We start from the raw sequence: 26,757 nt of genomic DNA on the forward strand, positions 1-26,757 counted from the left end.
GATTTCAGACCCACATCCTAGAACTGCTGACATGTTCCAAGGAACTCCAGGCAAGGTGAGCATCACAGGGGGGGCACGACACAGCAAAGCTTGCACCAGGCGAGTTGCACATGCAGGCTTAGTCACAGCACTGAGGGTGAGCTTAGACGAATATTGGTGTTGAAGCACACAATGCAGCTCAGATGTGTTTGTGGACTGATGGCTGTTGATAGTAGGGATGTCTGGGACACATGCAGGGGCAGTGGCACATACCCTCCGGTACACCAAGGCCCATTGAGGCACTTGTATCAACCATGTAGCCTTCCGAGACATGGAAAGGGGCAGCTCACAGGGACATACAGCAAGGGACATACTCGGGTGCAGTGCATGTCTTTTCCACGTACTTCATGATAAATGCACAGCCAACTTTGTTTCGGTCATGGTGGTAGGCAACTTGCTCTGTAGTCATGGCTTGCTATATGGGTCTGTCTGCTTACCCAGGGAACATTGCATGTTGTGTGAATTGTGACACATTGGTGTTCCATTTGCCACGCACCCACCAGCGGCTGACTTACTGCATTGACTGTGTATGACCCGTCACAGGGGTGATGTTATATATGGGTACGAAGCATCGAGCACAGATTGTCTGTTTGTAGAGTAGTTTGTTGCTATGGGGCATGTTTGGTGTTGTGTTTTTGTGTAATTGGCACGTACAGGTTGTTGACTGTGGCTCTCTTTGCAGCATTGCAGTGCTCCTGTAACCGGACCTGAGAGTGCGCAGGTAGGAGGCCAGCACTCAAAACCAGAGCTAAGTGTCTTGTTGTTTTTCTTTCGAACTGCTCTGCATAGGCTTGCTGGGGAGTGTACTGATGCATGGATGTATGTGTGGTTCAATTTGGTATGTTTTTTCTCCCTAATCACCCGTGATCCTATGCAATTTTGAAACCTGTACCCTCTACCCAGTGTTCCTGCTTCTCGTGCCTATCCAAGCAACGTTCCCTGACCCTCTTTCCCCACTGGGGTTGCGGATGCCTGTGTAAGCCCCGAACTTGCAGGCGCCAAAACCCTAGAGGGGGTGGTTGGTTCGTACCACTCCTGAGCCTGGACTACAGAAGGCCATGACAATGATGTCCAAGTTTGTTTGGATTGTGTATGTGTTCATGCAGGTTGTACATTTTCGTGCATTCCCTAGTTTCATGTGTCATTCCTCCTCCCCTCTCCTGCCACTCATTCCAGTCATCCAGTGTGTCAACACCTGTCCCGACTGCATATCCCTGAACCTCATTCCCCACCAGGGTCTCAGGGGCCTGTGTGAGTTTGACCTTGCAGGCACCCGGGACATGGTGGGGGTGGTTGTTTCGTGACACTCCCGCGCCTGTACAGGGGACCTGTGACAGTACACATCCATTCATGGTGCATCATCCTAGGTCATGTACCACACATGTCTCACATCCTGTCGTGACATTGTTTTGCTGTGCTACCTTGGTTGTTGCATCATTGTGGTAGTACTTGGCCTTTGTGAGGTACTGCTACGTCAAGTCATCTACTGGAAGGTGTTCGGGTTCGTTTTTATGCCTTGGATTTTGTGATTTTGGAAATGAGTGTGGATTCTGAGGGTTCAGGCATCTTTTTACACACAAGTGGGAGATGGTGACGAAGGGTAAAGGTCATCCTGTGGCCAGGTGGAATTGAGGTTTGGAGGCTCCATGACCCAGGTGCAGTTGTTCAGTGGGTCATGGTCATTTGTGAGGGAGGGAGGGGGGGGTTGTTGTTGATAGTCGCCTTGCCCTGCAGTGTGATGGGAACTCTGACATAGTAATGGTGGTATCCTATGTACATGTTGTGTTCTGCTGATCAATGCCTGTTCATGTGTTGTGTTTTCCTTTCAGGTGCGAGGGGATAGTTGTGGTTTGACATGCTGGGGTGTACACATGGTGGATGTTCACATGTGATGTGTAGGGAACACTGATGGTCACTTGAGTGCACATGCATATGTGGAGTGCATGTCCTTGCAGAACAACACACTTGCACTCGGAGGCACTACATGTACTCCCACCCTTGCATATCCACGTGTACACTGTTTGCCTTCTGGTGCCCACTGTGTCCCGGCAGCACATGTTCTGTGACCGATTATGGATCCAGTACATGCCTAATTTGATGTTTGATGTGGTATGTCACTTAGATGTGATGCATCACACACAATGGCTGTTCACTGTGCTGTGCGCTGAGCAGTGTGATGCAGGAGTAGGACACTGCACACATGAGCTGCAGTGTTGATTTTGCAGTGCATAATGTGCATCTAGACAGGCATTCATTGTGATGTTACGTCTACGACTGTTGTAATGCATTTGGAAATGACTTATTTTGGGTGGGAGATTTTGTTGGTCTGTCATTTCATCTGATTCCGGGTCAGGCATCATTGTCCGATGCCACTGTACATTTAGGACATGGCAATGTGTACCTTATCGTTACTGCGTTGGTGTATGGGTATTGCTTGCCATGTCATGTTGATGTTTGGGAGGGTTTGAGTGACATGACAGTGATGGCCATGGCCTGTTTTGCAGGTGTGTGTGATGTACACCTTGCATGTCCGGGGCATCCGCTTCTCAGAGCAACTAGCTGGGGGTAGATTTCTCTCCGCAGCAGGGCCCTCCCCCTGGAACAGACTTCCGGCCTGACTTGAACTTGAGGGGAACCATCTCCAGTTCTGGAAGCACCTCAATACCTTCCTCTTTGCTTCTGCTTACTCTCTGCCTCTCCCTTGCAGAATTCTTCACTGGAACTGCACAGGAGCTGCAACTGGGCCACTCTCACCGACCTCGGTCCCTGGCCCAGCCACTCCCCACTTGCACTGCCTCCCTGGCAACCCCTGCACTGCAGTACTGTCTCTCTATCCCTACAGCCCTCCCTTCCCAGCACTTGTCTGCACTTACCTTTGTAGTTGCCACCAGGCGACCTATGTATTATTTTTTTGGGCTACTTCCCCTGTACTGGACTCCCCCCCCACCCTTCCCCTTGCACTTTTCCCATTCCCCCTACCCCTGCACTTGCACGATCTCAATGACACCTGGCCTAGTAGTACCGTTCTCTGTGTTCCCTTGTTCCCCCCTCCCTGCCTCATTGCGCCTTGGAATACTTGTGTATGGCCCATATCATGTCATATGTCATATGTGTGCCTTTTGGTAACACAGGATAGCTTGTGTTTAAGTAGCTAGGGATGCAGACGATGTGGCACTTCCATGGCAACTATCTCAGGGTGGTAGGGTTGTGACAGTTGACTGTCTCTTTGTCATCATCGATTGTCACCTGGTATGTGCCAGGCCTGTGTGCACTCCGCAGGGGTGGGAGTTTAGGTGAAAAATGTGGCCACAAGCTGGGTCCGGGCTTCCTCGCCACGTGCCCTGTCCCCTCCCATGGGCAGCGCCTGTGCCTGTGGTTGGGGATGTGGGGGCACCACCATGTCCACCGGGACGCCCTGCCGTGTTGCAACATTGTTCAGGACACATGCTGCCACAATGATCCTGCACACTACTGGTGGTGCATAGAGTAGTTGCCCACCACAGCGGTCAAGGGAGCGGAAACGTGACTTGAGCACTCTGAAAGTGTGCTCCACTATGCCCCTGGTTGCAATATGGGCGGCGTTGTATCTTACCTGGGGTGGTTTGGTGGGGTTCTGGATTGGCGTCATCATGTGGTTGCTCAGAGGGTAGACACTGTCCCCTGGGGAGGTGATACTAGTTGAGATTATTAGGGTTTGGATATTTGTCTGTGTGTGACTTGCATGCATGTGCAAGGGCATTTGTACTGACCTAGGAGCCATGTGTCGCCATGCTGCCCAGCTTCCAGGGCCCGGCTCAGGGCGGACATTCTGTATATGAAACTGTCATGGGTGGAGCCAGGGTAGTTTGCATAGACAGAGGTGATGATTCCCTTTGCATCACATACCACCTGTACATTGATGGAATGCCAGTGCTTGCGGTTTCGGTAGATGTGCTCAATGGCCCTAGATGGACGTAGGGCCACATGGGTGCAATCTATGGCACCAAGCACTTTGGGGAAGTGTGCCACCCTGAAAAAATCCAGGACAACGGCCTGCCTTTCTGCGGGTGTTCTGGGCATGTATATGTGCCTGCGGACTGAGGGGCGCGCTGTCATGATTGCCAGTACCTGGTGTAGGCAGCGTGACTGCGTGGCCTGTGAGACCCCCCCCCACTATGGCAGTGGTCCGCTGAAATGACCCAGTGGCCAAAAAATGCAGGACATTGAGCAGCTTCTCCAAGGGGCTCAATAATTGGAGCAAAGGGTGGGGGATGTGAGGTCATCTTCCCACTCCCTGACCAGGTCTAGGATGATATGGGGTGGAAACCTATACCTGCCGTAGACCTGGTCGTCAGGCATCCCAAAAAGGCTTGTCCGTGGTGCAGAAATGCGTGCCCTGGCTATTCTCCTCCTCCTGCGGTGTCCCACGATCAGTGCAGCGACAAATGGGGCATTCATCGTAGCTGTATATACGCGTTTGTTTTTTGCGCGCACTTTTATGCTGTGCGCGGGGACGCCTCCGCCTGCCTTCGTGTGGGCGGACGCGTTGACGCCTGTGCACGTCTTTTGCCGTGCGCGGGTTTCCCGTATTCGGATACGTGGTAAGAGTGTAGGTCCGAGTGTCATCGCGTGTGATCTGAGGGGAGTGAGCGTACACGCGATTGGCCTGGGTACGTGTGTTTCAGGGTGCGTGGGAAGTTCCACACGCGATTAGCCTGGGCACGTGTGTTCCGGGGTGCCGGGAACTTTCACACGCGATTGGTGGAAATCCACGTGTGTTCTGTCATCACGTGCAATGAGGGAAACACCTGCGCGCGTCACGTCACAGACGCGCTCACATGCTAAGGGCCTTTGGTCCAATGAAATCGCATATGCGTGCTGCCGTGCATACGCGCTAAGGGCCTTTCCTCGTATTACACGCGGACGTGCAGTTTTCCACGTGCGCTTACGCGCATGGGCCCTTTCCTCGTATTACACACGGACGTGCAGTTTTCCACGTGCGGTGAAATGCCCATGCACGTCTGTACGCGTCACGTCACAGGGGCGCTTGAGGGGCCTTCTGTCCAATGAAAATGCGTATGCGTGCAGACGCGCTTACGTGCTAAGGGCCTTTCCACGAATTACACGCTGACGTGCAGATTTTTCACGTGCCAAATCACTCCGTATCAAGCTGGCCACGCGTAAGCACACAGAAGACCACGCTCCTGCCCAGAAGGCCGAACTACTGCCCCCCAGAGCCCCGAGCACGCTCCCACCTGCCATCTGCTGCTGTCTGACTGCCTGCTGCCCACGTGCCCTGCCATTTGCTTCCTGCACATCAGCCAGGGGTGCTGTTGCTGTGACCACCCCTGCTGGAACCAAAGACTCCCGACTGGGATTCCATCGCTCTACAGCCCAGCCCCAGGACCCAGTTGCCCACCCACTCCTGCCTTTGGGGTTGTCATGTCGGGGCAAACGCCATCTGAGATCACTGACAACCCCCGGCCAGAGAGGCAGAGGGGCACCAGCTTCAGTGCCACCGAAGTTGGTGTCCTGGTGAAGCAAATCCTGGGGCAGTATGATGCCCTCTTCGGAAGTTCCCGCGCCGACAAGGAAGGACGGACTCGGATCTGGACTGACATCGTGACTGCCATCAACGTGGAGGGGTGGCAGTCCGCGACTTACAACATGTCAAGAAGCGCTGGGAGGACTTCAGGCCCAGGACCCTGAACAAGGCCCAGCGCCTCTTGAAGGCAGCGGATGCCAAGGGGCGCCGGGGCCACTTGTCGGAAGAACAGATGAGGGTCCTGGAACGCATATCCCCAGCGCTCCACGTCCAGGTCCTTGAGAGGCAGACCCGTCTGGAGTCGAGCGGTGAGTGTACATGCATCCTGATTGTGAGCAGTGCGTGTGGTGATTATTCAGTAGTGTGCAGGTTGCACATCTGTTTGTATGGGGTCGAGTATGGGTGGGGGTGAACAGGGCCGTGGGGCTGACACATGCGAGTGCTGGAATGTGTGAGACATGGATGGTGCTTGTGTGTGTAGGCTTGCATGCCAAATGCAGTTGTGTGGGCACACATGTATGGATGAATGTGTATATAAGTAGACATGTCCGTGATGTCACGCATGTATGTTGCTTTCGGCTGCATGTATCAGCACTGTGTACATGTGCATGTGTGTGTATTTGACAAGGGTGCAACAGTGATGCAACATGGATGCATGTGACAGCGGTATGTGGAAGCCTGATTGGCAGATGTGACATGGATGCCCGTCTGAACACTGCGACACTTGGCAGAAGTGTACACATGCATGCAAGTGTGGTGGTGTGTGTACATGTGTGGTGCACTTCCTGTGTTGCATGTGATGTCTGGCTCACCTTTGGCTGCTCATGCTGTTGTATGTGTATGGATGGTGGTGGCAGTTGCGATATGGCTGTGGTATGGCTCATGTGTGCGAGTTGTAATGACGTGTGTTGGGGATTGTGATGACATGTCTGAGGTTTGCCAATGCCACTCATGTACAACTGTCATGTGTGTATGTGTCCATTGTACAGTGCCCTGATGCCTGTGTTTTGTTTCTCCCTGTCTGCAGCGTCAACTGATGAAGAGGGTGGAGAAGGTGCTGTGGAGCACAGCGGCGGGGATCCCACCGCCAGCCGGAGACGCAAGGCCCGGCTCCCCTCCCATGTTGTGATCTCGTCAGGGAGTGAGGAGTCCGGTGCCGCGTCCCAGGCCGCAGCTGCCGGGGGGAGGTCCAAGAGGCGGAGGTTGGAGTTGGACTCCTCGGCAGCAGAAGGGGCAGCTGGAACCCCACAGGGCCCAACAGGGGAAGATGGCACGGAGTCATCCAGGTTGGTGGGGGGTTTGGTGGAGGAGGAGGCCGTGCAAGCACCAGAGACGGGGTCTGGAGGTGGGGATCCCACTGGTGCTAGTGGTGCAGTGCAGGACCAGGGACAGGAGGCAGCACAGGCCGCCGCGGAGGTGCCTGTGTGCAATCCTGTCCCTGATCCTGTCCCTGCATCATCTTGCACCAGCAGGGATGCCTACGTCCAGACCCGTTTTCAGGCAGGGGATGAGCTCACGTCAACTGGCCTTCCTCTGCCTGCGGACGTGGCTATCCAGGTCCGGGTTGAGCCTGTCCTGGCTGGTGTGGCGTTGCGTCAACGGGCCATGCGAGGTGACCTGCAGTCTTTTCATGAAGAGACTGCACGTCATCTCGAATGGCTTGTTGACCACGTCAACCTGCTGGAACAGGTCACCCAGGCCGGATTCCTCCGTCTGATGGGGCTTGCTACGACCCCCTCCTCAACTGGACCCCCTACGCGCCAGTCGTCCTCGGTGCCATCTTCCCACCCATCAGTCACCTGGGTGCCCTGTGGAGCTGCCTCTGACGGTGCGGCCAGGCTGGTGGAGGAGGCATCCTTGCCCCAGTCGGGAGTCGGACGTCCAGCAGGGGTGGCCACATCTACGACTGCACACCAGCCGGTGGAGGATGTGCAGGCAGCAGGAGGCAGTGCACGGGCAGAGGCACAGCAGCAGCAGCAACGTGGTGGGAGCCATGAAGGCTCGGGGCCTTCAACATCGGAGGGGCATGCATCGGCCGGAGGGCAGGAGGACCCAGGACAGAGAGTGTCTTCCGTGTGGCAGCGGTTGGGCCACGCCATAGATGCGGAGCGGCAGCAGGCGGAAGAGGCACGGCTCACAATGGTCAGGGCGGAGAACTCCATGCGGAGGGCCCTGAGGCGGGCCGAGTGCCTCGAGGCAATCCGCAGGGGTTTGGAGGTGGAGACGTCGACGGCCCTGCAGACCCTCGGGGACATGGAGGAGGACCGCCTCCGGGACATTGAGGAGGAGTTTGATGATGCCCTGGCCCGGGACATCCACAAGTGAGCCGTGAAACTAGCCCGCTGCCCTTGTACATAGTTATGTAGGTAGTTTTAGGTTTCATTTTTGTTTTGATTTTATTTGGACCTTTCAGACATTGGCCACATTTTTGTATATAGTTTATTTTATTAGTTAGTGTAGTTAGATAGGTTTCCTTTCTTTTGTTGGGATAATGGACCCTGGCTTGTTCCCATGTACATAGTTCACTGTTGGATTGTATTTTATTTTTACTTTTTAACCATGGAGCAATGGCTTTATTTTTTATTTCCCATTGGATTTTGTTTTGTGGACATTGACTTTGGAGAACATTACTTTGGAATTTTATTTTTGGTTTTGCTTTTTTTCACGGACATGCTTCTTTTAATTTTTGTACATTCACATTTCTGTTTATTCATTTTTTATTCTATTTATGTTTCCTTTAATACATATTTTTTTTGGTGAACTTCAATGTGTGGTATCTCATTGGTTTCATGCATTTCATGATATGTGTTTTGAGATTCACTGACACCCATTGGGTGTATGTGAGGGAGATGTGTTTGTTTCGGAACTTGCAATTGGTGTTCTGTGATGTAATTGCAAATTATGAGTGGGTGGATGCAATACTCGGGTGGGTGTTTTGCATTTGGAGGCTGACCATAGGGACCAGGGATCTAGATTGTGATGACATGTTGGCTGGGGAACATGAGTTGCACATGGGTGGGGGCCTGCTGGCAGGTGCCCCACAGTGCTGGGGGGTGGGGGTGGTGGGGAACATGAGTTGGACATGGGTGGGGGCCTGCTGGCAGGTGCCCCACAGTGCTGGGGGGTGGGGTTGGTGGTAGACATGGGTGGGGGCCTGGTGGAGGCTGCCCCTGCACTGCTGGGGGGGGTGGGGGTGGGGGTGGTGGGAGACATGGGTGGGGGCCTGGTGGAGGCTTCCCCTGGTGGCTGGGGGGTGGGGTGGTGTGAGACATGGGTGGGGGCCTGGTGGTGGGTGCCCCTGCACTGCTGGGGGGTGGGGGTGGTGGGAGACATGGGTGGGGGCCTGGTGGAGGGTGCCCCACAGTGCTGGGGGGTGGGGGTGGTGGGAGACATGGGTGGGGGCCTGGTGGAGGCTGCCCCTGGTGACTGGGGGGGTGGGGGTGGTGGGAGACATGGGTGGGGGCCTGGTGGAGGCTGCCCCTGGTGGCTGGGGGGTGGGGGTGCTGGGAGACATAGGTGGGGGCCTGGTGGAGGCTGCCCCTGGTGACTGGGGGGGTGGTGGGAGACATGGGTGGGGGCCTGGTGGAGGCTGCCCCTGGTGGCTGGGAGTGGTGGGAGACATGGGTGGGGGCCTGGTGGAGGCTGCCCCTGCACTGCTGGGGGGTGGGGGTGGTGGGAGACATGGGTGGGGGCCTGGTGGTGGGTGCCCCTGCACTGCTGGGGGGTGGGCGTGCTGGGGAACATGAGTTGGACATGGGTGGGGGCCTGCTGGCAGGTGCCCCACAGTGCTGGGGGGTGGGGGTGGTGGGGGTGGTGGGGAACATGAGTTGGACATGGGTGGGGGCCTGCTGGCAGGTGCCCCACAGTGTTGCGGGGTGGTGGGAGACATTGGTGGGGGCCTGGTGGAGGCTGCCCCTGGGGGAGTTGGGGGTGGGGGTGCTGGGAGACATGGGTGGGGGCCTGGTGGAGGCTGCCCCTGGTGGCTGGGGGTGCTGGCAGACATGGGTGGGGGCCTGGTGGAGGCTGCCCCTGGTGACTGGGGGGATGGGGGTGCTGGGAGACATGGGTGGGGGCCTGGTGGTGGGTGCCCCTGGTGGCTGGGGGGTGGGGGTGGTGGGAGACATGGGTGGGGGCATGGTGGTGGGTGCCCCTGCACTGCTTGGGGGTGGGGGTGCTCAGGAACATGAGTTGGACATGGGTGGGGGCCTGCTGGCAGGTGCCCCACAGTGCTGGGGGGTGGGGGTGGTGGGGAACATGAGTTGGACATGGGTGGGGGCCTGCTGGCGGGTGCCCCACAGTGCTTGGTGGTGGGGGTGGTGGGAGACATGGGTGGGGGCCTGGTGGAGGCTGCCCCTGGTGGCTGGGGGGTGGGGGGGAACATGAGTTGGACATGGGTGGGGGCCTGCTGGCAGGTGGCCCACAGTGCTGGGGGGTGGGGGTGGTGGGAGACATGGGTGGGGGCCTGGTGGAGGCTGCCCCTGGTGGCTGGGGGGCGGGGGTGGTGCGGAACATGAGTTGGACATGGGTGGGGGCCTGCTGGCAGGTGGCCCACAGTGCTGGGGGGTGGGGGTGGTGGGAGACATGGGTGGGGGCCTGGTGGAGGCTGCTCCTGCACTGCTGGGTGGGGGGTGGGGGTGGTGGGAGACATGGATGGGAGCCTGGTGGAGGCTGCCCCTGGTGGCTGGGGGGTGGGGGTGGTGGGAGACATGGGTGGGGGCCTGGTCGAGGCTGCCCCTGGTGACTGGGGGGTGGGGGTGGTCGACATGGGTGGGGGCCTGGTGGAGGCTGCCCCTGGTGGCTGGGGGGGGTGGGGGTGCTGGGAGACATGTGTGGGGGCCTGGTGGAGGCTGCCCCTGGTGACTGGGGGGGTGGGGGTGCTGGGAGACATGGATGGGGGCCTGGTGGTGGGTGCCCCTGGTGGCTGGGGGGTGGGGGTGGTGGGAGACATGGGTGGGGGCCTGCTGGCAGGTGCCCCACAGTGCTGGGGGGTGGGGGTGGTGGGGAACATGAGTTGGACATGGGTGGGGGCCTGCTGGCAGGTGCCCTACAATGCTGGGGGGTGGGGGTGGTGGGAGACATGGGTGGGGGCCTGGTGGAGGCTGCCCCTGCACTGCTGGGGGGTGGGGGTGCTGGGAGACATGTGTTGGGGCCTGGTGGAGGCTGCCCCTGGTGACTGGGGGGGTGGGGTGGTGGGAGACATGGGTGGGGGCCTGGTGGAGGCTGCCCCTGGTGGCTGGGGGGTGTGGGTGTTGGGGAACATGAGTTGGACATGGGTGGGGGCCTGCTGGCAGGTGCCCCACAGTACTGGGGGATGGGGGTGGTGGGAGACATGGGTGGGGGCCTGGTGGAGGCTGCCCCTGGTGGCTGGGGGGTGGGGGTGGTGGGAGACATGGGTGGGGGCCTGGTGGAGGCTGCCCCTGGTGGCTGGGGGTGCAGGGGGACATGCGTTGGTGGGCAGTAGTGCAAGTTGACATGTGGGTTGGCTGGTGGGCATGGCCATGGTGGATGGGGTGCCTGCAGGACATGTGCTGGGTAGGCCCCTGTGGTGTGAGCCACCTGCAGGGGCCGTGGAGGGTGTAGAGGGAACACCTGGGAGGACCCACACGTGCAATTCACGTGTGCTGCTCCCCGCGCACCCCTGTAATACACGTACCCTGATGAGATCGCGTGTGGAACTTCCCGCGCACCCCTGTAATACACGTACCCTGATGGAATTGCGTGTGGAACTTCCCCCGTACCCCGAAATACACGTACCCTGATGAGATCGCGTGTGTGACTTCCCGCGCACCCCCGAAATACACGTACCCCGCTCAATCGCGTGTGTAACTTCCCGCACACCCCCGAAATACACGTACCCCGCTCAATCGCGTATCTAACTTCCCGTGCACCCCCGAAATACACGTACCCCGCTCAATCGCGTGTGTAACTTCCCGCGCACCCCCGAAATACATGTACCACGCTCAATCGCGTGTGTAACTTCCCGCGCACCCCCGAAATACACTTACCTCGCTCAATCGCGTGTGTAACTTCCCGCGCACCCCCGAAATACACGTACCCCGCTCAATCGCGTATTTAACTTCCCACGCACCCCCGAAATACACGTACCTCGCTCAATCGCGTGTGTAACTTCCCGCGCACCCCCGAAATACACGTACTCCGCTGAATCGCGTATTTAACTACCCGCTCACCCCCGAAATACACGTACCCCGCTCAATCGCATGTGTAACTTCCCGCGCACCCCCGAAATACACGTACCCCGCTCAATCGCGTGTGTTGCTTCCCGCGCACCCCCGCAATACACGTGCCCCGCTCGCACAGGCCCAATTGCTGTATGTTGTCACTTTTGTGATGCGCTGGGACTCTACCGCCTGCCTTCGTGTGGCGGACGTGTTTCAGCTTGTGCGTGTCTTTGGCTGTGCGTGGCTTTGCCCTATTCGATTCCATGAATACGTGTGGTTCGAGTGCGTGTGGGCGTTCCGTCTGCTTCCCTGCAGTACATCCCCAGTTACGCCCTTATTTTTGTGCGTTGTTCCCCATTCCGCGCGTTACGCCCCGTGTCCCGCCCACTTTCTGGTGTATGCGCCGAGGTTGTGCGCTTTCACTGTGCGCGTCGCGCACGCCTTTCGGGATGTTGCAGTGACTTGTGCGCCATGCACGGGTTTGGCGCACATCCCGAGGTGAACACGCGCAGGGACTTCCATGAATCGCACGCGTGCGCCTGTTTTTTTCCGCTTGCGCCTGCTTGCGTCAAGATTTTCGGCGCACGTTTGTTCCATGAATCGGCCCCTAAAGTCTTTTCATTTCAAATATAAAATATAAGCACAGTTTACAAAGGATTTAAACATTTTAAAAGAATTAGCCCTTCACAAACATGTTTGAAATAGTGGATTTTGCAATTTTTCAGGAAAAAGAAAATACATTTAAACTGGGTTTGACAGTCAATTTCCTTAGACAGCTGCTAGGCAGTGATGCCTGGATTCCTCTGACTGCCTGGAGAAACCATGATTTCAGCACACTCTCCTTTCCTTAATTCTCTGGGAAAATGACTGAACTTTTAAGGGCATTTTCGGATTCGGCCCTTCTGTGGCCTTGTTTCAGGTGACAGATGACAGCAGTGATTCCTGCTTTTACACCACTTTGCCTGTGTATGTGGCAGGGCTTGCAGCTCTTTTGGTGGTTTATGAACTCTGCGCAATCTTTCAGATTTGGCACGCACAGGGGTTATTCCCTCAATTTTTGGTGGTTTTCTTTCCCCATTGGCAAAGGGGTGCAGTGTGACGCTGTGGCGTGGATAAAAATACTCCACACCATGCTAGCTTCCACTACCTTGACCTGCCTAGTCCACCTCATAGCCATGTTTCCCAGTGCCCCTGAAAACCTCTCTCGGCCGCTCCAGCCAACCATGTCCTACTCACTGAACAGTAGCCTTACCCACCACCACAACCTGCTCCAAAGGTGCCTACATCCAACTAGGCACAGGTCTGGCCCGCATCCGCTGCCCCAGACATCACACATTCCCCTGCCCCACACCATCCCCACCCAAAACAACAGCGTTCCCCCCGCAGCTAAGTATACCTCGTAGACCAACACTCCCACCACCCCTTGCCTAGGGGCCACGCACCAGTCACAACTCAGTTCTAGAACCCAAGTCCACAACCCACTTTCAAGTCCCACACTGGGGGCCACCAGGAGATGTAGACTCTCAACCCAGACTTACCAGCGCCATGCAGCAAATAGAAAACAGAATAGCCCACCACTCAACCACATCCGTACCTCTAACAGCATCTCTCCTAGGTCCCTCAAATCCCTGTCCTACAAGGCTACCACCCAGCCACCACACCACAACCAAATCTCCAGTATTTCCACTCTAAATCACAGCCTGACAATGCAAGCCATTCGGCTACACCCTCCCCACATATACCTCATTTATCCTTCCCAATACTCACTGGAAAGGTGCCCTACTGAACGTGCGGTCCTTAGGTGCACATGCCATCGACATCCACAACCTCATCCTGGAATGCCAACTAGATTTCTTAATAATGACCGAAACCTGGCTCCACCCAGCCGCAGGTCCTTTACTAACTCTAGCCATCCTACTCAGCTACACCATTCTCAGAATCGACCACCTAGATGCCACGGGAGGAGGTGTAACCATCATTGCCAAAACCTCTCTACAGTTCAGAGCATGCAAAACCGAGACAATAGAAGGTTATGAGCTCCTAGCACTAAAGTTAACTACTGACCCCAAAACAGCTATCAACTTCCCCATAGTCTGTAGAGCACTGAGTGCCATTAACCACCCAGACATAGTTATCCACTTACTTATTACCCCCACCTTAAACCCAAGACTAAATTCATCCTACTAGGAGACATTAATCTGGGCTTCAATGACGTACGAGATCACAAAGCCACAGCCTTCCTTAAGACATTACAAGAAATGCAGTTCTCCCAAATCATCAACACACTGACCCACACAAGTCCGAATTTTAGATTGGATCCTAACACTAAATACGACTGTAACCCTAGAAGACATTCTAGAGATATCTTGATCAGATCATCATCTAGTTCGCTTCAACATATCCACTGCCAAAGCCCAAAAATCACCATCTCCTTTGCCCATTCCTATCTTAGTGAGAAACTCACAGAAGAAAACCCTACCCCAGTCCGAAACAAATTGTTCAATGCACAGCCTGTAATGTATACTACCCCTGACAATATTTCTCTACTATACCACACTTGCGTGAAAACCGCTATCGACGAAGTAGCTCCACGCAAGTCTAAAATGCCCAAATCTAAATGTAGCAACTCCTGGTTGAATGACGAACTTATTGAACTGAGAAGAAACAAAAGAGCATTAGAACAATCAACTAGAAAAAACCCTTCAAACGAATCCAAAAAAGAGCTCCAAGCAATTGCACAAAAATATAAACGCACAGTGATTACTCACAAAGTCAGCTCCCTAAACTCACGTATTACCAATTCTGCCTCTAACAGCAAAGAACTATTCACAATACTTAGGGAACTGGAAACACCCATCCCCCTCCTAGCCCAGCCATCGCAAGTAAAGCATGGTGTGCTACCATTCAGAATGCCTTATCCGCCAAAATTAACTCACTCCAAGATAAAATCACAATGAAAATAAAGTTGCTAGTGCACACGGCTGAGCCTGCCACATTTGTCTTGTCCGACAACATAGTATCACCATTTCAATTCAACTTTACTTCAGTCACCCAAGCCCAAGTACTTAAGACTATCGCTTCCCTCAAACCTTCCAATTGTAAAGGAGACAGCTTTCCCGCAAAACTAGTCAAGTCCTGTGCTCCCACTCTAGCACCTATTATTACCAATTTTATAAACGCATCCTTTAGCTCTAACTCCATCCCCCCTAACATCAAAGAAGCTTGGGTCACGCCCCTCCTCAAAAAACCCACACTAGACCCCACTATTCCCACCAACTACAGACCCATCACCACAGTCCCTTTCCTCCTCAAAATAATTGATAAAATTGCATACAGCCACGTATAAACCTACCCAGAAAACCATAATTTGTTAGGTGATAGACAATTAGGATTTTGACCAAATCACAGCACAGAGACGGCATTACTTGATTTAAAAAATCAGATGGACACCATCAGGGATTCAGGGAACCTCTGCATCCTTCTATTACTTGATCTGTCCACTGCGGTCGATCTAGTAGACCATGACAAACTCTGCCTAGCACTTTCAAAAAACGTTCACTTCTCTAATGATGCAACCACCTGGATCAAATCATTTTTATAAGAACGTTCATCCACAGTAGCCATTGGTGAGGAGGCGGCAACCCTATTACAGTGCCCATAGGTGTACCTAAAGGATCATGCCTCTCCCCCACCCTCTACAATGCCTACACAAAACTTCTTTTCGTAGCCTTAGATGCCATGGGAGTAATGTATGCTAATTTTGTGGATGATACTCATCTACTCATCCCAATCACTGGTAATCTAGATCAAGACACCTTACTCATAAACAAAAACTATTCTCTCATCCAAAATTGGATGGCAACAAATAGCATATGCCTCAACGGCGAAAAGACTGAGATCCTCATAGTAGGTGCACCTACCCGTCTGAAAAGACTACACCAGGACTATACCTCCATTGTTCTAGATGGTACCCCCATAACTATTTCAAACCAAGTCAAAAGCCTAGGTGTATACTTAGATTTAAGTCTCACAATGAGTAAACACATCAACTCATTCGCATCCACCACCGCCTACACAGCTAAACTCATTGCTCTTAGTCAGCAATTTCTTACCCCTCAGAAATGCATCACACTAGCAAGAACCCTTATTATGTCCAAGCTAGACTATTGTAATATACTTTTGCTAGGCACCACCAATAAAAACCTAGCAAAACTGCAACTACTGCAAAACAAAGCATTAAGAGCAGCACTGGGCATCAAAAATAATTACCACATATCACAGTCTAGGGGGTAGGTACACTGGCTTATCCATAAAAGCCAGAATACCACATAAAACACTCACTACCACACAAATGCATCACTCTAAACTCCCCAATATATCTTAACCAATGCCTTGCTCGCAACACAACTACCAGATCCCTTAGATCTAACTCTAGTACCTGTATTTAGTCCCAGCTTCAAGAACACAAGAACAGGTATCTCCAGCTTCCCTGCAGTAGCGCCTAGAACTCACTCCCCTCCAACATAAGGAATGAGCCTTCCCACACTCACTTCAAGAAACTACTAAAAACCTGACTTTTCAATAAATACTAACCCCTCTTGCCTCTCATGATGTATGTAATATCTGTAAGCCTACATCAATGCGAAACGACAATGAATGTTTGTAACCACTATGTCAAATGCCATTACCTAATACTATTTCCTTGTAACCAGAAAGCATTTCTGTAATCTTATAACCTGCGCCGTGATACCTCATGTTTTGGGCGTATAATCAAATACAAATACATAAATAAATAATAAAATATGTGGTAAAAGTGGCAGTAATGGAAATATCGCCACTTTTACTGCATTGCCAAATCAGGGGTACATGGAAATGGGCGCTAATTCCGTTGTCGGTCCGTTGTCGCAATTAGTGCCTGCGGAAGTAGCGCCAGCATATGGCAGTCATTTCGGCAGTGCGGATTCCACCGGTGCTAATTCTGCTGATGGAATTACTGCCAAGAAGCAAAACAGTATTTCCACCTCATTATCAGTTGAAATACTGCTGAAATAGCACTAAAAAATGGGCATGAATTCCACCAAAAACACAGTGTAGTTACTACCATTTAAAAGATGGAGGTAAATGCATGCAGGTGATGGAAACCAAGTCACAGGTGCACCCAATCTACTTAAAAGAGTACACAAGGTCCGCACCTGACCCATACACACTTTCCAACACCATGCTGCCACTAGCTGTCACTAACTGGGACATGCAGCACCTCCTGCTCCACATTGAGCTGCAGAGGGAAGAACAGCAGCACAGGGCACATGGAGCAGAGAGGAGGAGGAGGAGGAGGAGGAGGAGGAGGAGGAGGAGGAGGAGACGCCATTGGTATTGGTATTGTTATTTATAAAGCACTTGGATACAAAACAAGTGCTTCAAAGCACTCCAAGACGGGGAGGGGGGGAGACATGGGATACAACCATTCATAAATCCTTGGAGAACTCTGAATGATATACAATAATAATGATCATAGTAGGCCTGTCGACGTTTCTGCTAGTTCATGTGCGTTAACAGATAGTGCGGGAAAGCAGGGAGGGGAGGCGAAGGGAGTACATGGATAACAACTGACAGTAATGCAAGTGTGTGACAAGTAGTGAGGGTAGGAGGGGAGAGTGGTGGAGATGTTGAGGCACGTAACAACACGACAGCTATGTTAGAGGACATTTCTTACTAATGAGAACAAGCAGACATTGACATAAGAGGAGTGGATCAGGGGAGGGGAGGGGAGCGGAGTGTTAAGTTGGTTGGGAATTTTATAATGTGCCACTAACACAAGTATTTCAGTTGCACAGTGCTAGGGGGGGACAAGGGGAGACAAGGGTCAGACAGACATCATCGAAATTACTAGTTGGGTACATTCAGTCAGTGTAAGTACGCAGACAGGAAGTGCGAGGGATGGGAGAAGGGAAAAGTGCGCCTGGTCCAGGAGGGCTGCGTTAAGTGCGGAGGGTTATCTCATTGGGAAGTGCGTAGTGCAGCAAGTAGCACGGTGGCCCGGAGGTGAGTGCAGGGACTGGTGTGGGTGCCTGGGACCTGTAAGGTTCTGAGGTGATCCAGGAAACCAGTCAAACTAAATGAGCAGGCGGAGGAGGTAGCAGGTAGTGAGCGGAGATTAGCAGGGGAGAGGTAGAGAGAAGGCAGAGGAGAAGAGGAAGGTCTTGAGGATTTTCTGGAATTTAAGGAAATGCGGCCCGAGACAGAGAGAGGCAGGGAGACTGTCCAAGGGGTGGCCCCTTTGGGGGGATAGGGATCTACCCACATCTCTGTTTGGAAAAACTTCTTACTCTCAGAGAGTTGGAAGAAGACGAGCGGAGTGCTCTAGTTAGAGTGTATTTGGGAAGTGTGAATTGTAAGTAGTGCAGGTCCCGGCCCCAGAAAACCTTGTGAAGAATGCAGAGGGTCTTGTACTTGATCCTTGCAGCCACAGGGAGCCAGTGAAGGGATTTCGGTGCCGGAGAGATGCGCTCCCTGGGCTTAAGGCCAAGGATACGTCTTGCGGTTCTGTTCTGAATGAGTTGTAAAGGTCAGATTGTAGAAGTAGGGAGCTTGAGAAGGAGACAGGTTACAGCAGTCGAGTCTAGAGAGAACCAGCGCTCTGGAGACAGTGAGTCTCTGGGGGAAAGTGAGAAAAGGTAGGATATCATGGGAAAGGTGCAGCTGGTAGTGAGATTTGTTGGATATGTCTGAGATGTGAACAGTGAAGGACAGAGTGGAATCGAAAATGATCCCCAGATGATTTCCCCTCACTGGTGGGTGTGGGCGCAGGGCCAAGGGAGACCGGCCAGAGTGCGAGGGGGAAAACGGGAGATGGAGTTATGCTTTTTTCTGGCATCTGGCAATGGGGAATCACCGGGGCATTACAGGCGCTGGAAAAAGGAACTCCCCATTCCCATTCGAGTCCTATGAGAATGCGGAGGACGGAAGCACCGGCACTGTGTGCAGCAGTGCCCGTGCATCCGTCAAAGTCTGCGGGCGGGTGCCGTTCCGCTTGGAAAGCCGACCTGGCAGGCGGGTGGACATCCCGGCCGCAGACTTTTACTTTGCCGGTCCGGTAGTAACAGTGCCGGTAAGCCTACCGGTACCATTGTTACCGGACCGGCAGTGTAATAATGAGACCCTATGTCTTAGCTCTTGCACTATCTGAAATGTCATCAGGCCGAGTACGATAGTTCATTTCACATCCTTACTGTTCATGGCCTGTAATAATGTCATTGTAGTTTGCCTTGTTTCCTCCCTTACCTTGAAGCGCTTTGAAACACATTGTGTATAGGCGCTATATAAATAAAGTATCATATCATATCATAGTCTATGTTTGTTGATGGGTCGGAGACCCATAGCCCCGCACAGGGAACAGAGAGGGCCTTTGATGCGGGCCTTAGATTACAAGGGCATGCTCCCACCTCCCGGTTCCTGCGATTGGCTCAAATAGATTTTAGCCAGCCAATGTGACGTGAGCCGGCTCAGGCCACATGGACCATCAAGAGGGCTATAGTGAGGGCAGCCATCTTAGCAGGGCCATACAGCTGTAGTCAAGGTAGTACACAATTCGGATTCTTCTTTTGTGAAAAAGTATGTGGATAGTAAATTCAGGTAAGTTTGCTTGTGATGAGCTCTTTTCATCACGGATGCAATTTTGAAATAAAAGGCCTCAGTGAAGCACGCCGCTTATGAACTGAAGTGGGTTTACCAGGTAACTTGCCACCGATGGATCAGGCCAGGGGTGCACTGAAAAACAGCCAAAGCGCAGATCAGCTGTTATTCTAGCCGCAGATGAGATAAGGGAGGGATTCACACATGCCTCCATGAGGGCCTTAGATTACAAGGGCCGGCTCCTGCCTCCCAGTTCCTGCGATTAGCTCACATAGATTTTAACCAGCCAATGGGACGGGAGCAGGCTCAGGCCACACAGACCATCAAGAGGGCTATAGTGAGGGTGGCACTCAGCAGAGCCATACAGCTGTAGTCAAGGTAGTGTACAGGAGGACGCACAGTCTTCTGACAGGCCCATAGGTCAGAGCACACCCTCTTGCACCTGTAAAACAAGATAGCTGCACCTTGAGGAGGTTGGGGTGCAGGATTCACATACTCCAACACAATTCAATAAGGACAGCTCAAAGATGTGGCAAAGAGACTGTTAAGTTCATAAAGGTTTATTTCATTTCACTGCTGACACAGAGCAGCCCTATCTGCTGTGGTCAAGTTCCCTGCCTCTAAAAGAACCCCCCTCAGCATTACACAGAGCTCATTTTTATAGCGAAATATGAGGGGGCAATCTGCCCCCACTACTCCTGCACAGTCTTAGACAACCTCATAGACAACCTCATCGTTAGCATTAGCTCATTGGGCAATTCATTTTAATTGCACTAAACCTTCAAAATGAAATACGCTCTAGCATGTATTCCTGACTCTTCTTTCGGTGCACTGTTCAATTATAGTATTTTTACAGCTGGAGTCTTCAGATAAGAGTTTCGACCAGGCCCAATTTAATGGCTGGTTTCTTCCCATTAGCCAAGGCATGGTGTCCTAGAACGTCTCAACTTTAAAATGATCTCATCATTACACACTTTGAGCACTACTCAGTTTCTTCTTGTTTTAGCCACATTTTGTTTACATGCATTTTTATTAAAGGCATTTTTGCCAGAACGATTTTCTATCTGTGTACAGAATATCTTATTGTTCATTCTGTGCCTCACCACCTTTTTACATCATGGTAATGCCATTTTCGACTTTATAAACACAATGCCTTTGAATACTAGTATGTTGTAACATTATGACTATCAATTTCACATAAGTGCAACACCACATAAGTCCCTTCGAATTTCTCTACTTAGGTTTAAGTGGGGGGCTCCACTTCATTCAGCTGTTGATTCAATATATATTTAATTCGACTCCTCCATTACACTCCCCCATCTTGAAAGTTCAGTTGTTTGTAAAACAACAACTTTAAACATATTCATTGTCTATTTCTCCTTAATATGTATCCAAATATCTTAACACAATCTTATACTTCGGCACTAACTAACGTATTGTCATTCTTAAAACAAACATGTGTGTGTCCTCTCCTTCCATGTAAGCCCTACTTCCTGTAATTGTGTGCCTTTAATCTAACTGTATGCCTTGGACGATTCACAGCCATTGTGAGACTCGAGAGGTTTGGTCAAGCTTTGAGGTAACCCATTAGCCCATTGTCACTTTGTGTGTCACACCTTGTCTGCAACTCACACCCCAACAAAGTACAGTCTCTCCTTTATCACCTTCTCAGACCCATGCATATTGTTTTCACTTTGTCCTTAACTCTTTCCGACACGCTTTCCTTTTCTGTATCTTCCATTTTAGTTGTCATGAGTTTGGCCTTAGTGGACTGTCTGTGTCCTGTCGCCTTTTCTTTTCCATTGTGCTGTTTTCACAGCCAATCTCCCAGGTTCTTTTGATGCTTAGACCAGAAGTCCATTGTTTTTTTTCCTTTTCACAAGAAGTTCACCTTTTTGTTCCAGAGTGTTTCTCTTTCAAAAGGGTTTATTGCTCAATGGGTCGACAAGGGGGACGGTTCAGCATGGGGCTGCAGGGTTGGGGGAGTCTTTTTTGCAGATGCAATTCAGCCTCAGTCTTTCACTGGGTTCCTCTACAACCTTCCTCTCTCCTCACACGGTTCAACGTCAATTTCCCAAGGCATACAGGTCCCTCGACATATATCTGTAATATAAAACGGAATGAGTTTCTTTCGTAAAATAAACAGATCTCTGCTATTTAACACATTTCCTACCAACCCATTTCCTTAAAACCTCTTTTCACATTGATACCTCATACCTTATTTCCTAGAACTTGAGACATTCCCTCTTATTTGACACCCCTGCCTCCTAGACAAGCTACAAAACATTTTCTTTTAAACATTTCCCTTTTTGGGTCATTTTCACACCATAACTAAAATACCCCCCATTCCTAGCTCTGTGTCAGCTGGCTTGGAAAATGATTTTTGTTTTCAATACCACTCAATACATCACGCCCATCATGGGACACATTTTCCCCTTCCGTGTGCCACATGCAACCCTAAGGAGACAAAACAATTAAAGAAAGATGTCTTCTTCTTTCCTGGTCTTCTAGGCATATCCGTAGTAGATGACAGAAACGTCCTTGGGGATCCCTGTTGTCTGTAGAAAGTCAGAATAAAGGCAAAAGTAATTCGGGCATTTGCAAGGGGTCAGGTTTTCTTCCCGTCTTTAACCCCCTTCCTCCTTTTCTGTTATAAAACAATACTCTCTGGGTCATTCTCCCCTATTCGTTGGTGCACATAAATAACTATTTCCCAACCACCCCGCGGGGATACTTAGTTTCAGCTGGGTTCTTAGCTCAGCTTAGCTGTATTCTTCCAGGTTAGCAGTAAATTCTTGCTGGTTAGCTGCACATACTTCTTCAGTTTAGCAGTACATTCTTGCTGGTTAGCTGCACATACTTCTTCAGCTTAGCAGCTATTCTTCCTATTTTTTTTTCTAGCTGGACCATGGTCTATGTTTGTGCTTTGTGTTCATCCTAGGGAGATAAAACAGAGGCCTTTCGCTGCACAACGTCCCTGTCTAACTTGATCTAGCCTACCCCTGTCTTCTAACACTATGGCACCAATTCCTACTACGTGCCTCCACCTTTATTATTCCCATTAATGTTTGCCTATTCTAATGCTTGTATATCTCTATCATATCAATCCTTTTGACATTATGAACACGAAAAATGATTACTCACCTTCAATTTTACTTCTGCTTTCTGTGGTTTTCTGGAATGGCCATATTGACATCTATCTCTCTACTCTTTCCACACCTGATTATACCTATCTTGGGAGAAACAGCTAAGTTTTGAAGACCTTGTGTCTCTTACTACCTTTTTCCTGTTACTCACCTGGATCCTCTTACCTTTAGTGTTGAACAATTGCATGTCCATGCCCTTTTGGCGTGAACTAGTACTTACCTCTTCTTTTTCTCCCTAGTGTAAGGCCATGTAGACAATTTCTTGTGCTTTCACGCAAGAGATTCATAGCTTGTCTGTAAAATAAATCAAAATTGTTACTGGCATTCACAAGTTGTTTTGCTTTACTTCACCATGTTTACTTAAAATGGCTTGTGCGAGTTTCCTTCATTTAATTGACCCAATTTTATCAGGCATACTCCTTTTCTTGGTGGTCTTTATGGTCTCCTGATGTTTTTTATTGCCCAACACTCCTTTTTTTCTGTTAGCCAGGAAACCTCATAAGTGCTATTTATTTTCCACTTTTTTTTCTTTTGAGTGTATCCTTTACCCTTTTATTCATTTGCCCAATTGTTCCCATTTCTCAATTTTCCCTTTTTTCATTTTTTTATTCAAGATAACCAATCATTTTCAGTATTTCCTTATTTATTTATTTATTTATTTATTTATTTATTTATTCATTCCTGTGACCAATCCTTGTGTGCTTCCTCGCCTCCTTATTCTTTTCCCTTTATTCCATTCATCTTTCCTTTGAACTTTCTCATCCCTTCTTTCACGTACCTTTTGCTTCCTTCTAACCTCTGCTGTTTCTGTCTATCTCGTTCATAGGCTGTTCTCTGGCTTGCGATCGAGCTGCTTCTCTTGCTCTTCGCGATAAAGCTGTTCTCGCATTAGCCTAACTTTCCTTCTTATCCTTCCGTCCCTTAGCTCCTTCTCTTTCTTCTTCCTCTGTGCCTTATCTAACTTCTCTTTAGGCCTCCCATAATCCCTTCCTTTCCCATCGAGTTTCAATGAGATTTGTCCTCCCATCCATTAGTCTTTTGTAAATTCTATCTCATCAGTTCTGTCTTCACTTTCTTTCCTCTTCTTGCCCTCTCTCCCCTTATCGAGAGATGCACTTGTCTGCGCCTGATCCCCTCTTTTATTAAAGCATCATTGCGTCTCCCCTTGACCCTTGGCTAGTGATGCGAGATTCTTGTCCTTATCCTCCCCTTGATTTTTGTTACTACTGTAAGAAGGCAACTCATAAGCGGTGTTGCTATACCCTGTGGCTGCTTTTAGCTCTCTTTAATGGGTAGAGTCCCTCAGGTTTACTTCCCTCGGTTCCTGTGTCAGGCAGGGCAGGCATCGCTGCTGGTGTCTCACCCTCCCCATTGCATGATTTTAGCATCCAAGCTGCTGGAGGCTCTTCCTCCTGTCCTTGTTCTTATGTTTCACAATTTGAGAACAGCATAGCGTTTTCTAACTTTTTGCTTGTATTTGCAGTATGCAAGTAAGTTGCCATGCGTTTTTAAGATGGCTTTAGATGAGGACTCAATTTGTGGCCGTGGCATAAACATCTTGTGGGCGGTACCTTTAACACACTCCTCCAATTGGAGCAATGTTTTCCGGGCTTAATTCTGTTTCTAGCAATATCCTTATGTGAGCCCACCACTCCCATTACTATGAGCGGGCACCAAATACTGCAAGCTCCAATCCAGTCTCTTCCCGCCAATTTATTTATACCGCCAATTTACTCAAGAACATTAATCTGTGTGCGATTCCCTTTCAACTATGGGATCGCATTAAACTTTTACTTGATTTCAACCAACAAGGAGACACAATTCCTTACATTTGACATACAACAAGACACATATAACTGACACTTGACAGACTAGACAAACACCAGCTGGACACACATATACCTGCCTTCTAATCAATACCCCGACACGGAGTGTAAACGAACCACATTTGTTCCATCTTTAATTGTCACCGTAGCCTAGTCGTCCTCTATTATGTGGGCTCTGGGTTCACGTTTCTTCTGGCCACTCTTTAAAGCACAGGAACAAGGCTATTCCTTACATTATTTTTCAGGTGCCCCACTGGTAATCCTTACGTTTTTATCTCGGGTGCTCCCCCGGAATTCTTACGTTTTTCTCTTGGGTGCCCCCCAGAATTCTTAAATGTTTCTCTCGGGTGCCCCTCCGGAATTCTTACGTTTTTCTCTCGGGTGCCCACCGGAATTCTTACTTGAATCACTACTGTCCTTCATGATTCTTATTTCAGTCTGCTTGCTCTTTTATCAACTCCCATATTTCCCTATTTTATGGCTGCCTTCATTTTCCTGGAGGTCATCCGTTTCACCTCGTGTTTGCAAATGTTCATAATGCGCCTGAATTTCTAAAATCCTTAATCTCCCTTTTTTTCTCATTATTTCTTCACCAGGTAATACAGCTGGCTACATTCATCACGCTGCACACATACTAAAATCTTTTACTTCTCACTCACCCAATCTCATTTGCCTTCTGCCGCTTTCATGCCTTCAAAATTGCTTATCTTTAACTAAGGCATGCCCTAAATAATCATGCTTTCCTTGGTAACCTCAACACTATCATCATGCTTTCACGCTTTGTCATTCAAGTCTTTCTTCGTTCATCTAATTCCTACGATACCAGAATCTCAACCGCCCGTCTCAAACTGAAAGTTTTTCCCCATTTAATAAAAATGTCCTCCACTCCGACTGACAAGGCCTCAAAATTGTAAACTACCACCCCTGGTATGACTCCATGCAGACTGTCCTACCAGTCACGGTGGAGCTCCTAGAAAAAGCCTTTAGGAGCACCCAAAAACCCCCTTCACTACATGTGTGCTATCCCCAAAATTCCCCAAAAGCAGGTCACAGATGATCCAGTAACCTCCTTTAATTTCAGGGGGCATTCTTAGTAAAAAATGATAGAGCGCATGAATGGCAATGGACCATTCAGCTACAGGGCAGTGCATGCTCATGCGTGCATGTTGATTTAAAACGCCATGTAAAATCACTTGTTCCTCATCTCATGATGTTTATCACTACCTCTTTTAATTCTAATACTACTTCTATAGCTGTAAAATAACCCTTGGCCATGCCAAGCCAGGTTACATGCTACACTCTGTTTGTTGCACTTTATCGTTAGAGTGCCATTGAAGGGACGTCATTTGGGGGTTGCCAGGGGTCGTGGCTGCACCCCCGGAGATATGCCTTGTTGCCCCGCGGTCCCCTTTGCTACCCTGAAAATTAAAAATGTTAAAAAACTTTTCCTACAGATATGTCATCAGAGGTCACGGCCATGAGATGTCACTTCCGCTACCTCTATCATTTTGGTGGAGTGACGTCCCTGTGTAATTACTTCTATTTCACGATCTCATTTGCTAATGCCTCCGGCCCTTTCCTTTCCCTCCATACTTACACCACCTGCTCATTCATTTCTCGTCATTATCAGTGTTAAATTGTATAGCTACACTGCCAATCTTGCAGGCATCTCACAAAATCTTCACAAGCTCTAAAAGCGCAGAGTGCTGCTGTGCGCAACTCTCAGTATTCTTTGAAAGAATACACATGACTTTGTGCCAGATAAGGTGCTCACTGTCTATCCATGAAGGAAAGGCTACTTTTTTAAAGTCACAAATGTAAGTCTTACACAGTGCTGGTACATTTAACCGATGCTGCTGCTAGGGTCAGTTCAGCCCAGTTGCGGCTGGTGACTTTGGAAGTTGGTGAGGCGTACACATCTTGGTGGGAATTTGGGAGCGAGCTAGGCCACCTCACACCGCTCAGTGTGCCGGTGGCTTCTCCCTCTGCAAGGCATTTTGGAAAAAATGGCTTCCAAGATGTGCAATTTACTGTCCAGGCCCACAGAAATATGACATCACAAATCCTGGCCTAATTATGAGTCTAAACAGCCAGGAATCCACTCAAATGTCTGCAATGGTTTTTTCCCAGCTCACGGACGTCTGGTCTGGACTAATGTGAAGGCATTAACAAATAATGCATACAGATACAATTTTCTAAAATAAAGCACCTATCAGCACCCCCAAAGGCAGTTCACAAAAAACTGGGAACACTGTGCTTCTGCCATACAACGCACATACACAAAAGACTTAACTAAAAGTCCACACATCAGAAATACAATGCAATATCTGAGCCAAGGTGACTGCAACTAAAGGGTATGAAAGCCACATGTCCGAACAGCACACCATTGAGTGACATGTATGAGGATGGTG

At 50.4% G+C, this 26,757-nt stretch overlaps 1 protein-coding gene and 1 long non-coding RNA gene across 2 annotated transcripts in view; one reads left to right on the plus strand and one right to left on the minus strand.

Moving 5' to 3' along the window:
• The window catches only part of LOC138521553 (zinc finger protein 385C-like), a 1,557,348-nt gene that overhangs the window by 331,837 nt on the left and 1,198,754 nt on the right, over window positions 1-26,757 (plus strand). The gene's annotated exons all lie outside the window — the stretch shown is intronic.
• The window catches only part of LOC138521554 (uncharacterized), a 516,183-nt gene continuing 509,382 nt past the window's right edge, over window positions 19,957-26,757 (minus strand). Inside the window, exon 3 of the long non-coding RNA XR_011283073.1 lies at window positions 19,957-21,477. This is a non-coding gene — a long non-coding RNA (uncharacterized lncRNA). The remainder of the gene's footprint in view (window positions 21,478-26,757) is intronic.

The sequence above is a fragment of the Ambystoma mexicanum genome, chromosome 13, assembly GCF_040938575.1.
Source record: "Ambystoma mexicanum isolate Mex_15411 chromosome 13, UKY_AmexF1_1, whole genome shotgun sequence".
Lineage (NCBI taxonomy): Eukaryota > Metazoa > Chordata > Amphibia > Caudata > Ambystomatidae > Ambystoma > Ambystoma mexicanum.